Source organism: Hermetia illucens, chromosome 4 (genome assembly GCF_905115235.1).
Source record: "Hermetia illucens chromosome 4, iHerIll2.2.curated.20191125, whole genome shotgun sequence".
Lineage (NCBI taxonomy): Eukaryota > Metazoa > Arthropoda > Insecta > Diptera > Stratiomyidae > Hermetia > Hermetia illucens.
In genome coordinates, this window is record NC_051852.1 from 31,852,674 (window position 1) to 31,877,627 (window position 24,954).

The window sequence follows — 24,954 nt, forward strand, 5'->3', positions numbered from 1 at the left end:
ACACAAAAATAGCGCTACTGGTATAAAATCCGTATGATTTTTAGTTAACCCTAGCCTTCAAAAGATACGTGTACGAATTTAACAGCTATCTGACTATTAGTTTGTTGGATAGAGCATTTTCAGTGAAACAACTTTTGTTAATTTGGAGCAAATGGATAAAAAGGAATGTCGTGTGCTAATAAAGCATTACTTTCTGGCAAAAAATACTCTTGAAGCCAAAACTTGGCTTGATAAGCATCACTCGGACTTTATACTAGGAAACTCAACCATTTAGAAGTGGTTTGCCCAGTTTGAACGAGGCGAAATGAGTACCGAATTCGATTCACCCTGTGGACACCCCAAAGAGCTTGTCACCGACGAAGACATTAAAGAACTCCATAAAATAATTTTGGGTAACCACAAAGTGAAGTTGGTCGAGATTGCTGGAGCTGTCAAGATATCAAAAGAACGTGTTGAACATATTCGGCATGAATGTTCGAGTATGCGAAAGCTCTGTTCAAAGTAAGTGTCGCACGAGCGCACAATCGACCAAAAACAATAACGAGTTGACGATTCAATGCAGTCTTTGAAGCTTCCTCCAGAAGAATACGAATTTATGAATCGATATATTTGTCAAAAACATGGCTCCATTATTTAACACCAGAATCAAAATGTCATCTGGGTAGACTGTATGTAGTGAACCGACTCCAAATCGTGGAAAAACACAACAGTTGGCTGGCAAGGCTGTTCATCAATATTTTGGGATGCTCATTCTATAATATTCACCAACTATCCTGAGAAGGAAAAACCATCAACAGCGACTACTACTTCTTCTTTTTCTTCAGCCTTTGTCCCGTTCACAAGCGGGGTCGGCTCGTCGTGATCGGCTTCGCCATTTGGCTCTATCGAATGCCTGATCTGGGTGCAATCTCGAGGCTTTCAAATCCCCATCCAGCGTATCAAGCCACCGTTGCTTAGGTCTGCCTTTTGGTCGTTTACCATCGACTTCGATATTCAGACCAATCTTTGCAAGTGAATTCTCGTTTGCACGAATTGCGTGACCATACCATCGAAGACGCCTCTCTCGCAACTTTTCCACGATCGGTGCAACCCCATAACGATCGCGGATATCCTCATTTCGGATGTGATCTAAACGTGTGACGCCACTAGTCCAACGTAGCATCTTCGTCTCCATTACCGCGAGACGCCGTTCATTGTCTTTTATGGTCGGCCAACACTCAGAACCATAGAGAGCGACTGGACGGACGACATTGCGGTAAATTTTAGATTTAAGACGTTCGTTGATACGTCGATCACAAAGGACACCAGTTGTGGAACGCCACTTCATCCAGGTTGCGTTATTGCGTGAAGCAATTTCATAACGCAGCTCTCCATTGGCTGATAGCGTTGACCCGAGGTATTTAAATCGCTCAGTTCTGGGCAGATCACAACAACAACAGCGACTACTACATAGTGTTATTAAAGCGTTTCAGGAATGAAATCGCGGAAAATTGCCCCATCTGAAGGAAAAGAAAGTGCTGTTTCAACAAGACAAAGCACCGTGTCGCAAATCAATGAAAACGATGGGAAAATTGACATGAATTAGGCTTCGATTTGCTTCTGCATACACCGTATTCTCTAAACCTGGCCACTAGCGACTTTTCCTTGTTCTCAGACCCCAAGAGAATGTTTGCTCAAAAGAAATTTAGTGAGGATCACCAAAACTGAGGCTTATTTTGAGGCTAAAGACAGATAGTACCATAAAAATGGTATCGAAAAATTGTATGATCGCTATAACCGTTTTTAGTTCTCAAAGGCAACTATATTCAATATCAAAGCCAAAATTGATAAAGAAAAATGTTTTCTATGTTAGCATAAGAATTTTCCAGCCCACTCCCACATATATCGTAATGAATCAATCACTATGACTAATATCAGGAACTGAGAGGACCTGAGGTTTCTAAATCTTCAATAAACATAGAGAATAGTTCTTTTATTGTCATTAGGTGAGAAGCTAGAGTTTATGAAGATCTTTAAACTAATTTCCAAGGTTAAAACTGCTCTTTAGATAAAATAAAGCAAAGTTTTCCTTCCATGAAAACAAAAGATTTAAGCCAGAAACTCGCTACATGATTTCTTAGTATTTAAATCAGGTTACTGGCTTAAATCTTTCATCCTTCGGCCAAATGTACTTGATTTTGCGTATCATCAGGAAATCCTGACATACCTGGAATATATCAAACACGAATGGTGATCCACAAGAGAGAAATTGAGACTGTGAACGTTAAGGTTTATTCCCATTTGAGCATTGAATGTTAGATGTACAGCACTCACTAAAGTGGATAAAATTGTTCAGGTTAACTTCCAAATTTATGACATCTCTTTTTCTAGTTGAGAAATCATGTACTAAAAGTTCACGAACGCTTGCTCGAAATCACTAAGATTATCGTGGCAGGAAATTGGTATCAACCGTCCTCTGCAGCTGTTCCATTGTTTGCACTTCTGCCGTATACCATTCCAAACATTGTCTTTCTCTTAAAATCAGTGATTGGGATTACGGATTTCGTTTCTTCTCATTTCTCATATTTTTTGCCCTTTCGTGTCGTCAATCCTCAAGTAGGGGGCCGAAAATTCGACTGAGGATTCTTTTCTCTACCCCGGCTAAAAGCTGGCATTTTTTCTTTTTGAAGACTCAAGTCTCCGTGAAGGTTTACGAACTGATAAGATCACTCTTTTGTACAGTAAAAGCTTTGACCCTACGGTAAGCGTTTCGAGCGAGTTGGCAGCCGACAACTGTATGCCCATTTCAGCACTTATATCAGCGTCGTATCTCTTTTTCAGGGCCAGACTAAAAAGGATATATAGATTTGAGTTTGGTTGAAAGTGGCCCTGTCTGGAGAGGGCGATATGTCTTTGTGGACCGCCTGTTGAATTAACCAGGTACTTGCACCAATTATTCCGTGCGACACTAGCAGTTGAATAATCTGCAGTCCGCTGTCGTTGGTAGCCTTGTGTAAGATATGAGAACCAACTTATCGCTTTAATGCGAAAATTGGGCTTGGTTATAGAGCTGTTAACGTTGGTTCAGCAGGCGTTTTCCTGGTGTTTATGTCCCATCGTGTATACCAATCCATGTTTGACCCTGAGGCCTATACTACTCTTTAATCGCCTATAAATTCTAAGAATGGATTCCGAATTGAAGTCATGGCTTTGCTGTTGATGGGAATTGATGCAGTGGTGCTTAAAACCCACCATAATTCTCGCCTCCTTGATTCGTGGTGGATTGCTACTTATTATTATTTTTAGAAGAGGATATTTACAGCTCAACTGCTATAATTGTGAATGATTTTTTCATGCTAGCCCAAAGATTTTTCCACTTCTCCGCCAGATACAATCTACCTTTGGTTCTCTTGGACTGCATGAACCCATCTGCGCGCCTGTCAGATGTTATGTTTGGCGAAATGCAACAATGGGTAAAATTTCCACCCATCAAAAGCACACTCTTTTACTCAACTGTCTTGATTTGTATCTTACTAATTCTATCTAGGTATGTCTGGTTTTATTATAAGCGCTAATGATCCCACCCTCCTGACCTTTTTTGCTTTTCGTAATTTATATTGGGTGGATCTATTTCTGTTGCCTTTCGTTTTGACATGTTAGTACTTTCCGTACTTTATGTGTGCTTTTTGCTAGATGTGTTGCTTTCTCATTTCCATATTTTTCTGGCTGCACTCCTTTATTGGTGTTTTCCAATTATTGCTCATGCTGGAATCTACTTAATAACAATATTTGTCATTTTATTGTCAATCATTGCAGCTGGTTCTTAAAATTTATCTTGAAGCCTATCAGTATCGAGATACTTGTTGATCGGGTTAGAGATAGCGATATTGACTTTAAATTTATTTTCTCTTGTGACGTATCACAATGAGGATGTCTTTTATTTTGTTCTCCAGAAATGTTCGCAGAACATTCTCTTGTCACCGTTGTAGGTTACATATTTCCTCGCATCAAACCAAGAAAATTTACAAACAACAATTTACAAATGCTAGAGCCACCACCTTCTTCAAGTCCGCCCAACTACTAGCCTATGCTGATGATATCGACATCATTGGAAGACGTACAAATTCATTGTCGAGCCAGCCATTCCGACTCTTTTTGCGGCTGGGGCCAAGTATATTTGTGGCCGTACTTACGATAGCGCTCTTCAGGTGATTGTGAAGATCATTTGCTGATGCTTCATCTCCAGGATCTCCGTTGATTGCGGTTATTGCAGCATTCATTTCCCCTTTCTAGATGTTGCCCGGGTTTGTTGATGGACTGATTTCCGCGCAAACCAGGTACTTTCAGCAACCATTTCGTGTGACACTGCTAATTGAATTTTCGTTATCATTGGTATCCCTGTGTAAGCTATGGGAGCCATCGTATCGCCTGAATTCGGGCTCCGCCCCTACTTGGCTGTTAAAATCTCCAAGTATAATTTTGATATCATATCTGGAACAGGATTCGAGGGTGGTTCTACTGCTTCGTAGACTCTGACTCTGCAATCTCCTCTGTAAGGGCGTGAGCGCTCATGTTTTCAAAACCGATAACAGAAGTTTTCGTTTTTTGGTTGACTATGAAACATACTCCGAGCACTTGGTTTACTGGATGGCCACTATAATATATGGTGTAGTGACTCTTCTCCAGGAAACCGGTCCTTGTCCAACGCATTTCCTGCAAAGCTGATACATCAGCCCAATATTGTGGGACAAGGTATCGGCTAGCTGCTCAGCACTTCTCGGTCTTAGGAAAACTATGAACACCTTGATGCTTTAGAAAAACCAAATTTTTTGCTCCAAATGTTCATTTAAGTAGCAACTTGTTACCTTCATTAGTGGTTTGTCTTGGTTTTTTTAAGAAATAGTCAGAGCAAATAAGCTGGCTCCACTAAATATACTTGATGCTGTTCTAATTGTTAAATTAAAGAGGTTTGTTAGGAATGGCATGCAGGCTGGAGTGCTGCGTCTTCTCAAACTATTTTGCCACATCCAGAACTTCATCAACGACAACTTTTGGTACCACTTCGGTAGCTATTGTTACTCTCGCAAATATAGTAACCTAACGATGGAGGCAATCTCTGTGTTTGACGTAAATTTGACCTCCTAGCCTGCAGGCAATGTTTGTAGCACTCATGCTGAAGGCACGACATCCGCGTTTCATCAACAAATGAGTTTATGTCTTTAAGAGGATGAATTTCAATTTATGCAGGCAACACGCGGGCAATGCAATATATTCTAATATTCTACAGCAATACCTCCGAAAAGAAAAAGACATGTCCATATCGAGTGATTTTGTTGACCAGGTTGTCGGAACCGCTCCTTTCAGAGTAGAGCTTACCTCCCTGGATTGTCTGCGAATTGGTATGTATTCTATTATGTAACTTGGCGGTAACTATTCGTGTTTTCTTCCCTGGCGTACTAGTGAGTGTATTGAAAAAGAAAGTTTACTACGGTTGTTAAATCCACAGTAGAACCTACCCTTGAATGCATTTATTAATTTTCCTTACTAGCATTGGCCAGGATGATGGAAGGAGGGTACCCAGCGGGGCTTCATTATTGGATATCTCCAGTGTTAAGTTTTCAAGGTCATCAAGTCTGGTGAAGCCGGCATCGTCACCCTCGTCTCAGAGGTGGATAAATTTGCTAACATCACTGATAACCTTTCTGATACTCCTTGCAACATACCACAGACTGATGACGTGAAAAGCGGCGAAGGCAAAACGACATCAATTACCAGCAAAGATAGTGAGACGACGAAGAGGAACCTGTTTATTACCTCTTCCATTTTAAGAAGTTCACTTTGGAGAACTTTTCTTTTTTTATTCTGTAATCCATCAGTGTACACTCGCCGCAGGAGCCGGCATGAAGTTTTAGGTAGTGCACTCCGATACTGGGTTATTACAGCTTTCGCTTCTGTTTCCACTGTTTTTTCGCTTCGCTGTTGTTTTGGCATGCAAGTTGCACTACACTCCACTCCAGCGATAGCTACAGAACCAAAGGGCGCAGTACGTTTCGCACAACCCGTGGCCGTGTGCGTTATGGTTTTCATTATGGTTTTAGCAGTTTCCGGAGGGTACTTGTGCTATTTTGGCATGCACGGACTCTAGTTCGCTGGACATACTGGCGGTAACTGCTGATCAAATTTGCAAAGTGCACTCGCGCAAAGGCCGATGATTGGTGAGGTGTCGAGCAACGAGTCGGATAAACTCACGCAGCAGTCAATGTCTGCATTGGTAGCCATCGTGCTAAAACTAGCCGACACCGTCGGCGAGCCGAGACAAAGCTCACCAAACAGGTGGCTCCTCAAAATAAGCCGTTTCCGTGTACGACCCCCTGAGCAGACTCAACAATTTAATTTATACAGACACTGAAGTTTCGCTTCTCCTAGTACCAAAGTAACATCGACTAACGCTTTGAAATTGTCGGCAGCAAATTTGTCCTCGATCCTAACTTATGGCTGCAGGCAGGTAGACCTGAGTTTGAAACTTTGACGCAAGTATTCGTGGCGTTTTAGTATAGCGGACGCATCCAGCCGGACGAGGTTCAAGCAAACGCTAGCTCCTCGCTTCCCAAAACTGTTAAGGATCTGAGAGGGTTACTGGGAATACTAAACTTTTACCGTTGCCCTGTTCAGGGCCACCCACCCTCAATCGATCCTTAACAAATATCTCTCCGGGCCGAAGACCAAAGACATCCGACTGATTGAGTGGTTCACAGCGGCTATCGCTCCTGGCATTAGAGAGGTCAAGATGCCTGCTACAATCGATTTCCCGGCAATCGGGGAAGCGCAGAACGGCGGCGCAGTTCTTTTGAGCCTGAGAAGTAACTCCAAATCCACGTTGAGGGAGTTCGCAATTTTTCGCTCGACCTCTACATTATACTGCAAGACCTCAGGGAACAAGATCATACATCTCGACAGCTTTCCGCAAGCGAGAGCGAACCGGTTAGTCACAGGGGAATATTTCAGACCATTCATGAAAAAGGATATCAATTCCTGGGCTGGACAGTGCATTATATGTACCAAGTGTAAAATTTCGAAGTATGAGAAAAAAAGTGGGTGTGTTCTCCAAACCCACCAAGCGTTATCATGGTTCACGCGGTGGCCTGAGGTAATTCTCCCAAAAAACATTACGGCACTATCATGTGCCGAGGCCCTCTGTAGAAAGTGCATTCCAGGCTTTGCTCGGCCGACGATCATCACCACCAACCAGGGTAGGCAGTTTGAGTCCTCTCTTTCCTCGGAGCTAGGCAAATTCCTAGGCTTTAAACACCACTGGACAATTGCCTACCACCCTCAGTCTAAAGGAATGCTCGAAAGATGACACGTTCTACTTGACCTATCGACTTGCTGCAAGCCCTGGGCATCTTGTATACGGGGAGAACCTGAGAATCCTTAATGACCCAGTTTTTGAGGTGTGATCGAGCCTAAATTCAACCGATCGGTTGTGTCTGCGCAGAGATGCACAACGTTCTTGAGCGAGCTCCGCACCACTTCACCCTCCACGTTGCAGGTGCGCCCAAGTGATTCTCGATATCTAGCATGAAACCTCTGTATCTAACATGTTTAATTAAATATTCCACATTAATTATTCTTATAAATCTAGATTTGGCTGACTTGATTAGATAATTCAGAGATTCAGTCTAGGTTGTATTTTTAAAGCTAAGATATTTATTTAAAATAAGATGTGATGACACCACATGGAGCAGCTAACCAACTATTTAAAAAATCACGTGACTTTTCTAAGGAATCTCAGATTGTCCAAATCAGAAACATCAGGTACCAACGATTCTTTATTGTTCAAATATCCAGCTGTGAATGGGTGGTCTTCGATTTCCCATTTTGCAACGGAAGACGGTAAACGTCTTCACGTGATCCCTGCATTTCGCCATGGTAGTTTCAATGGTCACCATCAATACATATACTTTCATAATAATTCAATTTCTTATGATTTCCTTTATGCAAATTCATTTGAAAGATTGATCTGCCTGCCCATTTCTTTTCGAATGAAACGTGCCGATCAGCAATCTGTTATTATTAGAAACGACTGGGACCATTAAAGAGCATAGACACCGAGGTTTGACGATACTCTCTGTTGTTGATTTATCTGTTCGACATGATCACGAACTTTAACCAGTTCAAATCGAACAATAATACCCTGAAAAACGTCTACAGCAAAAAAGTGCAGGTTTGAATCTTGTTCAAGCATATAATTGTGAATATCTAAAGATGGGGATCACTTGAGGATAACAGCGAACTTGCCTGTTTAAAGACAAATGGAACGACGACATTGAATTTATCTGAAACAATATGAAAAAATAAATTGTTCGTTTTCCATTCCAACTTTCGAACATATTGATTGATGCAAGCCATTCATTTTGAGGATATATCCAAGAGGGGCTAAATTCCTTGTTAAAAAATCTCAAGCATGGTCTTTCCGTCTCCGAAACACAACTTCCATATCGCGTATATGGGAACAAATTAGACCTCCAGTGAAGTCAAAGAGGACCGCAGTAATGAGTTTTTTATATCGTTCGCACCGGTTGTTTTAAGAAACCTAAAGCTGAGCGTTTATTTGCGATTACAGCAGAGGTCCCTGTGGATCCCCTAGATATACCAGCAACAAGCGAGCATTTCTATTTCTCAGCATGTTCAGAACCCAAGGGTTGTCTATGCGAAAATATATTGAGGGTTCGAAGAGTGGGACTTTGCGTCAAGGTTAGGAAAATGAACCCTTGGCCTAATATATTGTCAGAATCACTTAAAGCCAATTTCGTCTTCTGAAGTCTAAAGAAGATTCTATAGATTAATATTGGACGATCAGTTTTTGAAACCGGTGGAACGAACTAGAGATGTCTCTGATTTATGAATGAAATAAATCACATTATCGCTTCTTAATATACTCACCGAGAATCAGAGAAAAATATTGTTCGACAGATTTAAAAAATATGCATATATAAAGCTTTATAAAATGTGGATGTGAGCGTACAAGCGTTGAACATGGTGCAGCAGAGCGATTTCTGCAAAAAGTGGCAGTTAAAGTCGGGAAAAGTTAGTCGGAATTCGGGAACTGGCTGCATAGAAAAGATAGAATCTTATTTATATTTGCAGCAAACGCTACATGGGCTATTTTTTGGAATGAAATAGCCAGAAATGAACATTCAAGTAGGCTGTTATTATCAGAAGTGAACACTCTGGCATATCATATTACAAACGTGCAGAAAAGAATGGCATCGAACTTTGAGGCTGATCCATTCAGAGGTATCTGGATTCTCCGTAGCTGTTCACCTTCGCCAATAGCAGCCACCACTATTCAACATACGCTTTACTGAATATAGCAAAAAAGCCGCAAAGATATCATTACACTGTCTTAGTTCTCGGGTGATGTGGAGAAAAATGACCAAACAGGAGGAACATTTAGAGATAAAATAACGAAGCTATGCATATTCGACAATGAAAGAAAGGACATCCAACAGAATTTAAGAGCCAGAGTAAGTGTTATCTGGCTAAAGTATGAAAAAGCCCAGGGTGTAACAAAACTGGGGGAAGGGGTGCAGGTGACATTCACTAAAATCATGAAACCTTGAAGAGACTGCCGAAAAGGATGAAAGGATTAATCATGCAACTAACTTTCAATAGGCAAAATAAGTGAAATTCCAAGAGAACGTTTGCGGACAATTTTCCGAAAAGCAGTTTCAGAGAAGACGCCTTGTAATGGAATCTAAGGGCAAGAAGAATATAACCCCGAACATATTTTCATGTCACATAGAGGAACTGTTGTCCTGGACGTCCAATGGTGTCATTGAATAGACACACACGTCGGTGGCGGCGGTGATATGGCAGCGCAGCAGAAACGTAATTCCGCCAATTGGAGCCCAATTCGCATTCGCAAGCGTCACGATGGATGCCATGAGCTTCAATCATGTGCTCATCGGTTTCGACGAGGAGACCATTTGGCTGGTCCTGGACGTTTTGAAGGATTGCTCCTATGCACGATATAAGGAACAGCTTATTCACCGGCTGCTAGTAAGTTAGGAGGCCAAACAGAATCACTTCCTGAACCACCTGACACCAGGGCAACAGTACTTCCAGCAGCTGCTTCGAGAAACGAGGCAGCTAGTTGGGGATATGGTTGGCTAAAGTCTTCGCGGTCTCTGGGTCGCTGGAGATGTTGTCTGCGCCCGCTGACAAAATTCGAAAGGTCTACGCATGCTTCGTGGTTGTGAAAGTATGCAGGGACAGACGACGATAAACCCTAAACAAACGATACCTTTACTACTTTCCTTTTCTTCAGCCGTTGTCCCGTTCACAAGCGGGGTCGGTTCGTCGTGATCGGCTTCGCCACTTGGCTCTATCGAATACCTGATCTGGGTGCAATCTCGAGGCTTTTAAATCCCCATCCAACGTATCAAGCCACCGTTGTTTCGGTCTGTCTTTTGGTCGTTTACCATCGACTTCGATGTTCAAACTAATCTTGGCAAGTGAATTCTCGTTAGCACGAACTGCGTGACCATACTATCGAAGACACCTTTCTCGAAATTTTTCCACAATCGATGCAACCTCATAACGATCGCGGATATCCTCATTTCGGATGTGATCAAAATGTGTGATATCACTAATCCAACGTAACAGCTTTGTCTCCATTACTGTAAGATGCCGTTTATTGTTTTTTATAGTTGGCCAACACTCAAAACCATCGAAAGCGACAGGACGGACGACATTGCGGTAAATTTTAGATTTGAGACATTCGTTGATACGTCGATCACAAAGAATACCAGTTGTGGAACTCAGCGCACGAGTTCATCTGGCACTAAATGTTGTCGTAAAGCATACCAGATGAGTTCGAGTGGCACACGGTTATTTCAACGATTTCGCGATTACGGTTGTCAAGAATGCGTTCAAAAATCTTCATGGTATGGGAAAGTAACCGGATCGGACGGTAATTTGAATATTGGAATAGTGGTACTTTCTTGCCAGTTAGATGGTTTTCTTCTTTCCTGAATAACCCGATTAAAGAATTCACTGAGCCACAGTGTTGTTTCCCAGCTCTTCGCTTTCTAGAGCTCAGATGCAATGTCGTCAGGTCCTGTGGCTTTTCCCGATTTCAACCGTTTTATTGTCGCCCCGACTTCAGTTGCGCTGACAGTTAAGTCCTTGAGGGTTTGGAACCACAATCAGAGCCCCGCTGTGACAAACAACAACGGTAGCAGTCTACGCAAGTACATGGCTTAACATTCATACTGGTGGATGCAATACCTACCTAAATCTCTACCGAACTAAGGAGTACGGCACCCGTGTTGAAACGCAACACCACGCCGAGGCCCGAAGGTCTTTTCTCGCTTGAACATCACCAACAGCCTCCATAAAGCTCACACTAGAGGGTCAACCGCAAACAACCGAGCTGTACTCATATACGACAGGAATTCTCCCGAAGTATAAGAGTCCAGGGGCTACCCCGGTTTCCATGGTACCGGGTTACAGCAACCGCTTTCTTTGCTTCCCGGTTGACATTCTTATAAATTTGCCACTTGGCCAGTGTTTTATCGTCGAGAAATTTGTAGCAGAGGCGTTTCTTTTCACGGACCTTTATTTCAGCATCATCATTCCAAAGACAAGTATCTCGGTTGCTGTATCGCCTATCCGGCTTGGTAACCCCGAGGGTTGCAGAGGCCGCTTTGGGGATCGTGTCTTTCATTTGATTCCACGATTCTTCCACGCTCGTAATGGCCGGTAATCGGGTGAGTGAGATCGTTTCTTCTTTCTTCTCACCAAATTGCCACCATTTAATACGCGGTGGGCCAGTACGTTCTTCACATTGTTTTATAGGCCAATGTTGAGGTGTGATGGTCTCATAGGGAACGGCTTTGCAATCAGTGACAGTGCTGAAATGTCGGCGTCTTATGAAAATATAGTCGATTTGCGTTTTACTGTGCCCACTATAGAATGTAGGAAGATGAGACAATCGTTTGATGAACGACGTATTCATAAGTACAAGGTCATGGGAGTCCGCAAAATCGATTATACGCTCGCCACCTTCATTGCGCGCTCCAAACCCCTTTCCCCATGGCACCTGCTACCGCCTTTATTTTCACCAACATGACCATCAAGGTCGCCGGCAATGATGATATAGTCGTCAGCAGGCACATGACAATTCTTTTCATCGAGAAGTTGCCAGAACGCATCTGGGTCGGCATCAGGTCGACCTGTCCGTGGTGCGTACGCGGTGAAGAAGTGAATAGTGCGATCAGCTGATATAATGGTGAGCTTCATCAGCCGATCATCAACTTGTTCGACTTCTTTAATGGCATCACGGAAACCCTCTGAGCTGGCAATGCTAACACCATATTGAGTGTGTGAATAGAGAAGTTTGTAGCCATTTTTACCGCGTTCACGTGCAATGTTGCAGCTTTTGGCACCAGACCATCGGTTTTCTTGCAGAGCGCAGATATCAATGCGCCTTTGCCGAAGGGCTCTTGCCAGTTGTTCGGTTTTTCCAGTAAGGGTACCAACATTGAGCGCGTAGACACGTATCTATTTTGTTCGTTTTGTTCGGACTAACTTGCTTAGGTCTTGACGCCGTCCATGCGTCAACAACCCTTGCCCATTTCTCGACAGGACCGAGGCCCATCCTGCCGCGTTAACTGAGGTAGACGCCCTAGCATTTCTCGGAGACTTGTGACTCAATCCGATTATTATGTTTGTAACGACATTGTATGCATTTTCTTGGTCGGCCTGTCGCGGGACCTGTCGCTAAGAGAGATCAGGTAGGATTTATCATAGTGAAATACTCCAACTATACTCTATTTGATTCTAATTATGCGGTGTTTCCAACGATTAATTATTTGAAATAATAAAAAACTTGTTATTTATTCTTCTATAACAAGACTTGTTAGCACTGATGAAGGGGTTCCCGAAATATCGGTATTTGCAAGAATGAATATCTACACCAACGAAAAAGAAACAACAATTTTTTTATTATTTCAAACAAATATACTCTATTTATCTCTTTCCCTGATCTCAGCATTTTATTTTTGTTTTACTAAGGATAGTACAAAGCACGTTGTCTCAAACCCTCCTCCCTTCCTTCCTTCCTGGGCTTGGGAACAGCGTACTATGTTCCCGGCGGTCGCAATTTCAAAACTGACAGCGACTGTGAGTACTTTGCGTTCGGGAGGTAGATATCAATCGCAGTTCAAATTAAGGTCTGCTTCCAAAAATGGGCGTTCGAGTAGTCGCCTCCAGGGGCCTTCAGCGGGCCCGACAATTTGCTGATATTACCGTAAATTTGTCGATAAAGCAACTAAATGTCCCAGCGTAAACATTTTCAATGTGCCTCGAGGGCGGCTACCCGAAGCGCAGTACCACATTGCCTTACAATTTTCGACCCTCTGAGCAGACTTTGCTTTCTGGTCGACACGGGAACGGAGGAGTTTGTTCTCTCCATATCCCATCCAAATACACTAATAATTTCGAATGGTTGCTGCGAACTCCTTTCCGATCCGCACTTACGGCTACAGGCAGGTAGACGTGAGTCTCGGATTGCGGCGAACGTTTTCGTGGCCATTCGTTGTGACAGACATCAGCAACTCGCGCTTTATTGAGAAGCTGCTGTGTTTTCTCGGCCTTGGGTCTAGCCAAAGCGTATCATCAAATTCCAGCAGCTCCGTGGACTCTTCGAGTTCATTAGGGTGATTTTGAGGTTGTGCAATGTAGCGCAAACTTTTCAGAGGTTCATCCACTCTGTCCTACGAAACTTAAACTCCTGTTTCGTCTACATGAATGATGATTTGGTCGCTTCTTACTTAGAGTATGAGCACTTGGATCATCTCGAGCGCATTTTTCAACGTGTCCTTGAGCTCGGTTTTGTTCAAAAGCGTTCAAAAGTGCAAATTCTCACGGAAGCAGGTGAAATTTCTCGCCCAAATGATTACCCCTAAAAGAATTCAACCAGACCCAGACAAGATACAAGCCATTTCAGGCTTCCCGAAGCTTTTTGGTCATATTAAGCTTGAATCGTCGTTGCTCGGACAAGGTCACTCATCACCAAGTGATCCTTAACGCTTATTTGTCCGAGCCCAAAACAAAAGACTCTCGAAAGGTTGCATTGTTTACAGAGGCCGTCCAGAGGTTTGAAACCGTCAAACAACAGCTGGTTGATGGTACACTTCTTTCCTGGGCCAGATGCACCCCTAGCTGAGTTTGTCGATGCCTCAGCCACAGCAGTAGGCGCTGCTTTTCACCAACAGGTGAACCTAACTTGGCAACCCTTCAGCTTCTTTTCTAAGCAACTAAACGCAAATCAAAGCAACAACACGCTGGGGCGGAGTGATGTGAACCAACGCACGAGGCCGGCGCGGACGGTATTTTTTGTCTTCTTGCCTGTAATCGCCACAGGATGCATTTATACAAAGAAAACCTGTTTCGAACTCGGAGTTCCGCTTCCAGCATTTCTAATAAAGAAAAATGACGTGCACAATATGGTTACAAGATCACTACGAAGGAAGAAGTTCCTAAAGATTGGGAAAGGGAACTCGCGTTAACCGTATTCCAGAATTAGGAGATAATAGCGTTACAGCGCATAGCAGAACAGAGGTAAAATCATCGGTCTACTGAAGACGGAGGCATTCAAATTAATGGCGACAGAAAGAATGGAAGTAATCAGAACTAGATATCCCCTTAGGGAGCAGGTGACACTGAAGGACGCTGTATTCGCTCTCTCTGTCATATAGGCCAGTTTCAACTGCTCGCAGACCTACACCCTCGGTCTATCCAGGTAATAAATATCCATGCGCCAGTAATTATTGAACCACCAGCGTATTTCAGGCTGGCAATTTCTCAAAATTTTAGGAAGCAAAGGGCTTTCTATTTCAAAGAGTTGACTAACCTTCAACCAGCGATGAGAAGCTATTGCAAAAATACACGGAAGCAACAGACTGGATGACTTTTGTGGCGAGACAGAGCACTTGGAACTTACAGTCGCAACAGGCTCAGATCGGAAGCTGGATGTCGTGTCAATGGTGATAACAGAAATCGACGCCTAATGCCGGTCGCCCGAAAAGTAGAGAAGACCGTGTCTTTATAATTTCTGGCACATTTGCGAATGATGAACACAGTATATGACTACATAGGCATAATTCAGTAAACACTTCGTAGTTAGTGAAACCAAGTCAGACTTTTGTTGAGCATTAGAAAGACTGCACATTTTAACTTATGCCATAACTGGCTCACTGGAAGTTTACATTCAAAATTAAACCCATTTTGATGTGTGCTTCTTTAAATTCGCATCGTAAAAAACATATTCAGTCGTAATCACTGAGAGAGAAGAATCATTTGGGATTACGAAGATAGTTACCCTCACTGACGAGTCGGTCATACTTGATGGATCGCTGGGAAGAATGTTCCTGAGTTTCTGATGGCATAAATCCTAGCGAAAACTGGAACCATATGTCGGTATGAACGGAGACATAAAATGAAACCCTGCCGACTGGACAAAGCGATTCTCATATAAGTGGCAGGATAGTTGAGCACATAGTAATGAAGCGGCCAATAAATTTGCTCCACCCCATAATGGCCGGACCAGAAGCCACTTTTGGCGCCAGATCGCTAGAAGGGGGACGTGAAAGCACACTCGCATTAATAATAATAATAATCGTTGGCGCAACAACCCAATTGGATCAGGGCCTTAAAGTGTATTAGAGCACTTTATTCAATACCGTAATGATACACTACAGGATTACACTATCCTATAGGAGGCAATGAGGTCAACATTGCGGTCGCCCGACATAATTATCTTCATTTGATTCAACTACTCATTCACAGCTGAGTCGACTGGTATCCGACGTCAAATCACGATACAAATGTCACTGCTACCAGTGAGACTTGAAGCGCGACCTTCCGCACGACAGCCTTGTGCTCTAACCACTCAACTATCGAGACAACGTGTTGAAAGGTTTGCATAAACCGCTAATTCTCGCCATCCCATTTGTATCACCTGTTCTCCCGGATGCTTCCAAGGGATATAGACTCAACTCTGGAGTACGTGAAAGTTCCATCCGGTTTTCTAAGAGAGTCCAATTTGGCTGACTCATCTTTTTAAGGATTCTGTACACTGAAAGTGTTCTTTTTTCCTTCCAGTTCATCACAGAATGCCAGGAGCCTTACTATTAACGTGTTACGAGACTCTTATATTCACGCTGTGAGTTTCTTACAAGAGCGATTCAGGAGTCATCTGGTTCGTTTTCGGAATCTCCGTTCCATCTTGGCCCCGGGAAATAGGACAAGCCTATTTAAAGCGCGCAAAGTGTGTGATCCAGAGTTTCAGAGTATCATACTCTCATCATCATCAATGTAAGCATGGGTGAGAGTCGATCTTGCATCCTAGACACCTGTATCCTCACAGCCTGAGAAGGTCCTCTTCAGCGAAGATACGACTTTAGATCATCATCATCAGCATAAAGAAATTGGTGTTTTTTCTCAGGTTTGGGTTATTAGAATTAACGATAAGTTGACTTCAAAGAACATCTATATTAACAGAGTGACATACAGATATCTGTGATGGGATGTGAAGCAAAATGATGCTTTATAAAGAATTCGTCGTAACCCAAGGGAAGTTACCCACAATATTCGAAGTTGATCAAAGTGCTAATGTAGGTAAATTTTCGCACTATAAGCGTTCTCATTACCTATTTCTTCCGCAAATTGAAATTGTGGAAGGAGTAATAAATTGGCTTATCATGAATGAGATAAGAGCCTGCGCTTCCCAGGGACCAGAAATACAATGTCATATTAGATAGAATCCGCTTAGGGCAGAACTCACAATTTTCAAGGCCTTCAGTTTTCAAATAGTTATTGAACTCTTTAACGATGTCTAACAAAGACAAATTCCTTCCAATCAACAGCAATTACTCAGATACTTCCCGATTCGCAGCACGGATCAAGGTCATTAATGCTTAGACAACATTTCATCTGACCGACATTTTTATAGCCAAACGCAAGAGTACTTAAGCCGTTCTAGCGCGACTGTGCAATCAGAAGCAAAAGTGACTAATCAATTCCTCAATCTTCAGTTGTTCAGAATATCTGTTCAATATTCCACACAATAATCACGTTCCGTCACTAAAACGTTTAACGAGAAAACAATAAACCGCCTTCAAGAAATATATTTCAAGTAAATTCTCCAAGCACTACGGCGAAAAAAATCCTACAAAAGGAGTCATTAATCGATACAATAACGTCTACGTTCCATTCAATTCAGAGAAAAATTCGAAAGTGAAATCGTGACATGAAATTTGTCAAAGACCTTTTACTCATCTCCCTGTTTGGCCCCGACCAGGAACCCATATGGGCTCTCTTCACAGCATTTTACCTTTACCACAAAAATTTCTTGTAAGAAAAATTTTGAAATTCTATATTAAAAGAAGGAAAAAAGTTGATGCGGTAAGGAACCACATAATATGATAGGAAATCTATCTTTCGATCTATGACTGACCGACGACCGGCCCGCAGACCCATACGGACTCGGGAGATGAATAACAGGAAAAAATAGATTTCATCAATGGTCGCTCGAACAAAACCTATCAGATGCCCTCCTAAATCTTATTACCAACGACATCCGATTAATTTCGAATTCAATACACACATCCCTCTGAGTTGAGAGCCTGGATTTATGGCTATTATTTTAATGGGGACCAACTGTGGTCACTTGAGTGTGGCTAGGGACCCAGTCAATATTGGTAGTGATCGACCTGACCTCGTAGGATTCATGTTGACGCATTGGAATAACACTGCTCCGGGGTAAACTGATCCGAGGAGAAATTGGTTGATATGATAGATAACAGTAATAAGTCAAAAATTCTTGTAACGCTAACCGTTTCGTGATTGTATTACCCCGAATTAGATGGTATTTAAGGTGAGATAGAATTAACCGGAGGAAGACATTGGTTTTCTCAGCTTTGTTTGGGACTTGGGGGAAAGCATTATGATCCTTTACTTCCTTAGAAATGGCAGATTGGTTCCTATAATCGCTTCATTCCCTCATATGAAAAGTTAAAATCGACAGATCCTAGATGCATGAATGTAGAATTTAGATATTTTTAGCATTTACACCTGAAGATCATAAACCCTTGATAAAGTGTTTAATACTATAGGGTTAAATCAAAGAAGTACGTCCTTTCGATCTGTTAGAAAAGAAATTCGTCTTCATGCTTTTCCCTCAGCTCTCACTCAACCATTCTTGCATCAGGATCACATCCTATACCAAGAAAAGCGTAAGAAAATATTGTAAATGCGTTCCCTGAAGATGATGGACTGTTGTATAGATCGCAAGGCATTCTCATTAGCACCTGCTGGAATCTGATCTTCACTGGTGGTTGTGAACGATGAGAGTCGAGGAGAACCTTGCATTATCCATCCGTTGGTCCGAGGTGGTCGATACTATTTTAAGGAGTTTGAATCCAAACCGAACACGAAATAAATCTAAAACAGACCGTATCTCATTTGGTGATTTATGAGTGTGCATTTTTTTCGTTCGAAAGGGAGAAGTTTGCGGTGGGTATTCACATGTATTAGGTGATTTATATTGTACTTTCTGAAAGGATCTGATGGGCAAAAGGTAGATATTTATAGATAGAAGAGAAGAAAGGATGGATGTGCATGCAAATTGTTGTTAAGTGCTAGTAGGCTAATATGTTGAAATTGTCGTAATTGAGATTCTAGATAAGATAGATACACTTGGAGACCACCATAACAGCTATGATCTTTACAGTAGATACGAGTATATAGTATCCTTACTGATATGAGAGCTAGATTTTTACCCGGGTATGTAGAGAAAATAAAAAAGAAGAAGAAATGTTACCTTTTCATAAATCTACCGGATGAAGAGTCAATTAACATCGACACCGTTGAGAAAGATTTCATTGTCTTCAAAAATTGAAGTTAGTAGAAGGGTAGCAACCAAGTTATAAGCAAGCAAGTCAAATGGAATAACTAACGTCAAGAGGCATCTTTTGGAAATAATAGAGATTTGAGTTGCGGTGCATACCTTGAAATTACCGTAAGGAATAGAAAGGCTTAGTATCCAATTCCTAGAGTTCAAATGAGTATTCCCTTCCTTTGAACTCTAGAAATTCTGGGAATTTACCGACTGTTGGTTTGCGCACCTTGGTAGATGTGGATAGTTGGCCATTAAAACCGATAACGAAACTCCAGGGGTTAATGCGATCAAAAGAGCTTCTATGGGCAGTCCTGCTTCGGTACCTTTTAAATTGAGTCGATATACGACGCTAAGATGTGTAGTATGTCTATAGCTCCCGTCCCTGAGGAGTTTCTAAACAACGACATGCTAAAAAGCTGAAGTTAGCTAGATAATCTGAGGAGACTACCTAGGCCACGTACGAACCGAAAAGACTGAAGAGCGACAATTCAGAAAAACCGTAAATAATTACAAAGCAATAATACTTCCCCTGCAATTGTGGTAGTTTTTTCTTTCAGGTCGATAATAGGCGGTTAAACATCGATAGTTCCTAGTGTGCTGTCATTAAAAAGGAGGTCAGCAGTGAAAGGGGATGTACACTAGGAAAATAAGGAAAGGATGTTGGGGAGGCTTTGAGCGAATAGCACATCCAGTGACATTTGCTGACATTCAGTGTCAGCTTGCGAATTGATCACCAACGGTCCAGAGTATCAAGGTTGGACTGCAAGAGAGCACCCTCAAATGTAGACGAAACAGAGGCAAATAATTTAAGGTCGTCTGCGTAAAGCAAAAATGGGCCGGTGAGAATGGAGGCGAGGTCAATGATAAAAAACAGGAAGAATAGGGGGTCAAGAACGAAATAAGTAGCCATGAAAAGAAACTCTGCAGGAACGGTATGAGAGATAGGAGCAAAGCCAAGAGATAATTGAAATAGGTAAGTTGAGTAGAGGGAGCTTGGAGGGGAGAGTATTATGGTAAAAGGTAGCAAAGGCTTTGGAGAAATCAGTCTAAATAGCGTGTACCTCCTGTCGTAAATTAGAGCATTTAGCAATTGGTAAAGATCAGAAGGTTTGAAGCCGTAGATCTATGTTTCACGAAACTATGCTGCTCTTTGACAATGAGGTGACGGAAGTGCGCGGTTAACCAGTCGATGATGTATCTTTTGAGGATTTTGGAGGAAGAGGAGAGAACAGAGATTGGGCGGTAGTTCATAGCAGGAGAAAGGTCTCCGCTCTTGCGGACAGGGATGATAAGAGCTTCTTCCCAGAGATGGGAAAAGTAGCATTCTTCTAGAATTTCTATTGTAGATTATACACAGGGGGAGGGAAATGTGTTTTCTACAGTTATGAAGAAAGCGGTTAGATTAGGAACCGGTCCGACCAGGTCAGGTTCGACATTGGTGTCAAGATTGCCAATGAAGACGTAAGGAAAGGAATGGCGAGAGATTCGGAAAAGTCTGCGGTTAGATGAGGCGTAGAGGGGGGTGGAGTGGTTGAGGAAGAAAACACGGAAGATAAGTAGATGCAGAGAAGGCCACAGGATTGTTGTGGGGAGTTGGCAGTGGAGCAACACTGATAGAGGAAGGAAGATATTGGGTGGGATTTTTCAAGTTGCCGCGAGCAAGGACGGCTTCGACGCTCAACAAGTATCTTTTGTGCGCTTCTCTAATCGTCGACTTCGATGGTGCTCAGAGTTTTAAAGTGAGCAAGGTCGTCGTCATTCTTAGAAGCCCGAAACTTCTTCCATAAGCATGTTTCAGGTGAATGTTATTAAGGATCTCCGTTGTAAACCAAGTTTAGTACGAGTGCAGGCAAGCAAGAGAGGAAGGCACATAGCAGGACAGGAGAATTGTAAAAGTCGCTAAGAGCTTGATCGCTTGTTGAGATCGTCAAAGTTGGCTTTGCGGAAGTTAAACTTATATGACATATTTACGTGAAGTTTTGGAGTTTGAATGGAGGAGATCCGCTTCAAATTTAAGTCGGTGGTGATGAGTGTTAGTTTTGATACACGAGGATGTGCAAGGAGGAGAGATTGGAAAGGAAGAGATCTAAAGAGTGCGGCCCAAGGAGTTTTTGGTGGTATTAAAGTTCAGGGCAGAGCAAGTGTTCATAAAGAAAAAAAATAGAAGGGAAGAGTAGGAGAGGCTGTTGGAAGGAGGCCAGTGCAGCATGGGTAGATTAAAATCTCCGCAAAGGGAGAAAGGAAGGGAAGGTGTTTCTGAACCAGCACAAATCAATTGGTTCTTGAAGCCCTAACGTTCTGGTAGAACAGACGGACAGTAAGCACGGATCCAGTTACATATTGCCAGAATATAAAACCAAGTGTCGTGTCGAATAATGACTTGGTCAAAAGGGACCAATAAAGCGCCAGTTTTTAAATTGCGAACAAATCTGTCATTCCTTAGACGCTTGCCTGGACTTTGGTACTGATTTGAGGTTCAGCGATGGAAGGCATAACGAAGAAGCATATGCGCTAGAGAGCGTCTACTACCCCGTTGTCTTCTCCCTTCACATATTAGCAACTGATACGAGGGGAGTCTCTTTCCAACACTCTCATTACTGCTGCCAAATGCAGTTTTTTCTCGAGGGTACAAGCTAAGCGCTTGAGAAAATCATGAGGCAGGGCTACTCTATCAGCAATGTTAAAAGTAGAACATTTTCGAAGGTCAAAGAGGCACAGCGGGAGTTTCTGGCTTGGGTACGTCTCCAATTACTTCTATGTTTTGATAACTTCTGGGGAGACAATGAAGCCAGCGATACGATGCTCATATATCCCCACCAATGAGGGCTATTACGAATGGCTTTCTACAAGTCCAAGGTGTCAGTAGTTAAGCATATAGTTCAAAGTAATGCAGTGTCATTTAATGGAAAAGAGCGTTTATTGACGTTAGTTGAGACACGTGCTGTTGAAGGGAGTGACTCTTCTTTTGTCCGGCGGACAAAAGTTTTATGCAAAAATAGCACAGTGCGAGGTTAATATGCAAAGTAGAACTCTCCTGAGTGGAAGGGAGGCTACTAAAAAACTACCGTTCATAATTTGCATTTATTTGATCGCGATTCCGATTTATACCATTAGATCATATACGGTCAACGCAGAGAAATTGCAGTTTGGATCGTATGAAATTAAATGTATTTATCACGAAACCAGTAAATTTTTAAAATCTATTATTCCGTTGAAAAAAAAGCACTCAGGAAACCTGAAACTAAGCGCTTCAGGTATGAAAGGTTTTGTATTTTGCTTATACAAGCATATTTGAGTGAACATTTATTTAATCTATATGCATGGACCATCGTATTTGTTTTCCGATATGTGGGTTGTGCAGTTACTGAGAATGGGTTCTTGGGGAACTGACCGATTTCGGACTCCCGTCCTCCTCCCCTTTGCAGCCAATGTCAAAACTAATGTCGGTTTCAGAAAATACTATTCGAGACTTTTCATTTGATATCCCATACGACCGTTGTCGGTGAAAAAAATGTTAACCCCTCCAGCTCACCCTTGGATTGTAATGGAGCCCCCACCCCTTTAAATTAAACGTGGAACTATGAATCTCACTCCATACAATGGGATTCACAGGTCCCACCTTTCTACTCAATTTCGTATCAATAGGGGCAAATATTTATTTATTTATCTATATAGATAATAGGGACGATAGGCAGACAAACGGGCGGACGGACAGACAGACAATAAACCGATTTTAATAAGGTTTTGTTTTACAGAAATTCTTAACAAAACCAAGACTTGAAACATGATTCACTCTCCGAGTTTCTGGCTTAAATCTTTCGTTTACTTCAAGCTAAGCTGGCTTTGTATTATATTTGAACTTTATATTAGGTTTAAAATGAATATCAGGAACAATATTCAACGGTTGTTGACACAATTCGGCACAATACAAGCAAATATGGAGCCATTTGAAAGAACCCAAAAGATCTACTTCCATATAAGTTAAGTTGAAGAGAAGAAGAAGTTTAAGAAACCACGTTTCATATATCAAGCTCGCAGTGGAATGCTCTGATATTTCTATTAATTCCCCATAGAATACCTTCCAAAAGCAGAGAATGCGCAAATTCTTCGCGGAAGTAGGCCTCCCCAAATTATTTTGATGTTAATCCAAAGGAAACCGGGCAGCTACAAATGAATGAGCAACCTGATAATGAGGCACAATTGAAATTCGTGACGTTTAATGACATTATATTCCCTAGAAGCAAACGTTCGGAAAGATTTTACTTGCATATTTCTGCCGTGATCACAGGAATTGAAATATCAAATGGTCATCTACAGACTGTGCTTACCGCTGAGTCAAACATATTTTAATAGGGGTTTCCCTATCATTCTATATTCGGATGGATTTTGGCAACTAATAGTAGTGCCTGCGTATTTATTTAAAAGTTGAAACGCCTTGCATTATAAACCGGAACGTTTGCTCTGAGAATAAGCTTCACCTTCTCAGGCTCCAAGTTCAGGGCGTATCTTTGAAAACGTGTAACGCAGGGAGACACTAGGCTCTTGAATGTAAGCCACAGTAGCAGATATGAACAGCATTTCGGACAAAGTAGCGCACCAAAGCGCACAACACCAAACTTGACTGTAAGTTGACGAAAGCTTGAGCAGTTAAAAAGATTTGATCGGCGCAATGCGATTTGGAGCCGCGAATAGCATAACATTTTGGGATAGAATATCCTAAAACAGTACGAACAACTTACTCTTCAGTTTTTCTCGGCGTTCCACGAAAACCATACTCAGTTGCTCTACTTGCCGCATAAATAGATTCGTTATATATGCAACTAATAGCAAATGCTCTGGTTCCAACCCTGATACGAGGGATGACGCTTATTAAAAAAACTTTTTTTAATGTGCCTTGATTAACCTTCCTTAAATTTCGGGTAAATGTTTATCCATAGCATCTTGCACCTTGGGACCTTCCGAGTTGCCAGTAATTTGCGTGGTTTCCTAACTGCGTCCATTCAGTCAAAAACCAAACGTGCGTTGAGTATACTGAGCGACAGGTTTGGGTCATTATATTCATTTAACATCATCATGATTGTGCCATTACTGTAGGTATTGCTTAAGGCCGCCGCATAAATCTGTCGATGATTTTGAGGTAATACTTGAATCCGTGCCAGTCTCACAAAGGGCCGATGATGTCGAGATGGATGGTGTGGAAGCGCTTGGTTGACCTAGGGAATAGCAGTATTTTTCGGTGACTAATCGATTCGTCGTCCTGATGCATAGGTGCGCAAGATCGTATATTGCGTGAAATACTTCCCGGCCGGAATGAATGGCCTTGGTTCCTTATCTGCGGTTTTGCAGAGTAAATAAGAGTTTAAGTTGAAAATAGGAAACTCTTTGAACTTGTATTTGAAGTTTTCCTTCAGGCTCTGAAACTCTGCGTCGTCTTTTTGTGCCTCGGTGATTGCCGCATAATCTACCACGGAGGGAACTGTGGCTTCCGAGATTCGAGACAAGGTGTCTGCAACAACATTGCCTTTTGCAGACACATGTTGATATCAGAAGTGGCAAAACACAAAAGTTCAAGTTTCGTAAGACAGCGTCGATGAACTTCTGGAAAGTTTTGTGCAGAAGCCGAAACTCATCCTGGTGAACTCGAAGCGTCCGAAAGGTGTGCATATAGCCGTTTTCGGAATGTCTTCGGGAGCGACAGGGATTTAGTGATACGCCTTGGCTAGATCCAAGATCGTAAAAACACGGGAGTTCGTTAGCGAATGTGCAAAATCCTGGAATGGGTCTAGAACTGTCTGAGCACACAGACACCTATATTCTGCACATGGTCGCCGTTCACCATTTGGCTTCGGGGCCAAATAAAGTGGAAAGAGTGGAGGGCCAACAGCTATTGGATCGTCTGCAGATACCCTGTTTCATTACGTCTTCAAACCTTTTCTTCGCAATAGCAATTTTCTGGCGTGAAAATGGACGCACTTTTGCGAATACTGGAGACCCGGCAGTATTGAACT